The sequence below is a fragment of the Sorex fumeus genome, unplaced genomic scaffold (assembly GCF_029834395.1).
Source record: "Sorex fumeus unplaced genomic scaffold, SorFum_2.1 ptg000051l, whole genome shotgun sequence".
Classification (NCBI taxonomy): Eukaryota; Metazoa; Chordata; class Mammalia; order Eulipotyphla; family Soricidae; genus Sorex; species Sorex fumeus.
In genome coordinates, this window is record NW_026606108.1 from 5,416,320 (window position 1) to 5,419,821 (window position 3,502).

Consider the following 3,502-nt stretch of genomic DNA (forward strand, 5'->3'; position numbering starts at 1 on the left):
GGCCTCCAGAGCCTAGGAACGCACTCAGCTCCTCCGGCAGGGGGTGTGGCTGGTGTAGCCACGGCAGCATCTCGGGGGTCTGGTCGTTTGCCTCTTCTCGGCCCTCCTCAGTAAAAGGTAGAGAGCCGGGGCGGAGGGAGCCCTGGGCCCAGGTGCGGCTGGTGTGCAGGAGACCCGGGTTCCATCCACCAGAGCTGCAGGACACCCCTCCCCTGCCCCGCCCCCCGAGCCACCAGCCCTGGGCAGTGCTGGGTGTGGCCCCCAAAGTACATTTTAGAGGGTATTAGTGGAAGGCAAAGAATAAGTGCCAGGCCCCAAAGCCCAACACTCCCCAGCTCCGAACGTGCCAGGCTGCCCACCTGCTTCGTTCCGAGCTCGGGGTGGGGTGGGGACCCCCACTTTTCAGTCGCTGTCCCCTTTTTTCTCTTCCCTTCTGAGGGTCCTTTAATTTATTTGGTGCCCGTTGTGTAGGCACTGCTGTTCCTCCGGGGCACATTTGTCTGTCTTCCTTCAGTGTCTCCAAAGACTTCTTTTGAACACACTTCCCTCCTCCGCCACGTCCCCCTCCTGGATTCTGAGACATTCCTTACTGTTTCTACTAAATATCAAGTGTTCTTTGGCAATTTTGGTGCTCACGTGTATTTTTTTTTCGGGGGGGAACAAAGTGAAACGAATCTGTCTTTATACCTGAAAGATTGTTGTAAACTCACAGATCAAATGTGCCTTAATAATAAAAAAAAAAATCTTTTTTTTTTAATGTAGGTTTTGAACAGGTCTAGACTCATCATTTTAATAATCCATCCTTGGAATTCTGCTTATTTGTAAATAGTCTCTTGCTCATTTGGAAAAATAAACCAGTGGACAATATTTTTCTATTGTACTTTGAAGCACTGTTTTTGTCTCTTTTCTCCTGTTCTAGCTGGAGAATTGTATTACATTTTGGAGAGTAAAAAAATTACTGAAACGCTGACTCTTCAGAGTTGTTGCAGTTCTTGGAGGGGTGTTGCTGTGGCCAGCAGCAGAGCCAGGGAGGGGAACGCGGTGTCCTCGGGCCTCTGCTGCTGCGGTTTCCTGGAGCAAGCTCATCCTGAGTGCCTCCCCTGCCAAGTCTGCCTTTTCTGGAAAAAAAAAAAAAGCTGTCTGACTCCCACCCTAGCGCCTGTTAGGATCTGCATTCTAACTTGGCTGTGTGGAACCAGGCTTCTCTGGGCGAATCAGAAAGCGTCTGGCTACAGGGGAAACTGCGTGTAAGCCAAGAACGGAAAGCAGGATTAGGGCCAGGAAGTCAGTACTTGGACTAAGACGCAAGACTGGGAGGGTCCCTGACACCTCCTGAGCACCGCTTGGGAGCCATCCGTGCACTCCGTCCATGCACTCCCTGCATCGCTACCACCAGCCCTTGGAGGCCCAGGGGGCTGCTTGGAGGAGGAGCAGAGTCTGCCCCAGGACCGATGCTCTTAGCCTAAGCACTGTTTCTCCTTTGAGTGGCTTTTTTGTAGGGGCCACACCCTGCGGTGCTTAGACTGGCCATATGAGATTTTGCTTTTCGCTGGGTGGCCTGTGACCTCGCTCCCGGGCCTGGACGGGCGTCTTTGTGTCCCAGTTGGAACAGCGGGAGCATTGCTGGTCAGTACTAAAGGCTGCTCGTGGACAGCCCCAACGCTTCCCCTGGGACTGGGGGTTGGTTCCCACACCACGCAGGTCGTGTGACCCTTTGGGCTGCAGAGTGGGCTCGCTATGCCCGCTTTCTGGGGGTCCGAGCAGAAGAGGGTGGCAGGGGGCTGGTGACCATCCCACCGCCCGGGCCTTTCCTGAGTGGGAACATGCAAGGAGCTTAGACCCCCTGAGCCCAGCCTGGATGGGGGCACTGGCGCAGGTGGCCTGTGCAGTACTCGGGGTCCTTGGGCACCCCAGGGCGGTGCATTTGGGGTCGTAGAGGCAGGGTGGCAGGGAGGGCGCTTGCCAGGCATGTGGGCCCAGTATGACCCCTGGCACCCTATAAGGTCCCCAGAGCGCTGCCGGCAGTGATTCTTGCGCACAGCCAGGTGTGATACCCCCAAAGACTTTGGGCCTGTGTGGTTTTGGTTTGGGGACTGCTCTGACGGGGCTCAGGGGCCCTGTGGGGTGCCAGGGATGGCCCCCGATCAGCTGAGAGTGAGGCCCACTCCCTGCCCGCCATCCTGTTGCCCTGAGCTTGTGTTCTGGGCCCCACAGGCCTACCCCGAGTTGCTCAGGCAGTTGCCCGCGGGTCGCTCACAAGGCCAGCGCTGCCCTGGAGCCTGGAGCGTCTCAGAGTGATGCTACCGGGACATTCCAACCTGGCTCTTCCTGCAGGCCTGAGTCACTTCCAGAGAGATGATGACTCAAGGAGGCGCAGACAGACAGGCAGACGCAGGCTGGGGGACAGCGCCTTTGCCAGGGCGCAGGCCTTCCCCTGACCACTCAGGGCTGGGCGCCGGCCAGGTGTGGAAGTCCCCGGGCCGCCGCCGTGGGTGGCCAGCGTGAGTCCGTGTTTCCGGCCTGCAATTCGCCACCACCGAGTCACCTCTCAGCTCCTCGATGGCTTCCTGTGCGGGTCCACCCCCGCCCCTCCACCATCTGTTGGTTTCTGAGTAGTGGAAACTAAGGCATGAAGTCAGACTCCAAGAGTGGACATTTGACCCTCGGGCCACGCGTAACCGTGCTCCGGGCTGACTTCAGGGTGTGTTCAGAAGCCGCTCCTGACGGTGGTAGTGTGCAAGGCAGGCACCCATGCCGCTATCTCACTGGCTGGCACTGGCTCGTGTCAGCCCAATAGACGTCCCACGAGTGACCTGTGCCAGGGCTCGGCACCGCCTCCAAAAGCAGCCCCGTCACGGTCACCCCGCAGACCAATGCAGGCACACCCCGAACCCGGCGTGTCCCCGACCCACAGCCTGTCCCCTCACCTGGCTTGGTTTTGGCGCGTGGGTCTGATCTGTTTGGGGGCTGCCCCTGGGGACGGCACCAGCCTCCTTGCCCGCCGTCTGCTCTCGCCCGCCATGCCCTCTGCCCTCCTGTCTCCCCACCTGGAAATTTCCATTGTCCTGAACTCTTTCCAGACCAGGATCTAGTGACTCATGCTCCTGCAAATCCCACCTGGATTAAGTCCTCCATGGCCCCTTCTTTGCACCCCCCCAGATTCCGCCCGGATTAAGCCCGCCCCCGCTCGTCCCTCTCGCGCCCCACTGTCTCTCCACAAAGTTGTGGAGCCCTGAAGCCGCTTCCTGCTCCTCAGGCCCAGGATTCTCAGCCCCCAGGCCCTTCTGAAAGAGATGCTGATCCCCGTGGCCCCCGAGATCTGTGTTGGTAATCCCCTCTCCACCCCCTTTCCACCCCGCCTCCACACACACATTGCCTGACTCTGGGATCTGGACCCTCTGCTTCATCCTCATCCCACCCCAGACCCCCTTCCATTTGCCTTTGTAGATTCTCTCCATCTTATGGTGTTTTGCTACCCCCAGGCCCCTTAGACCCCCATCTT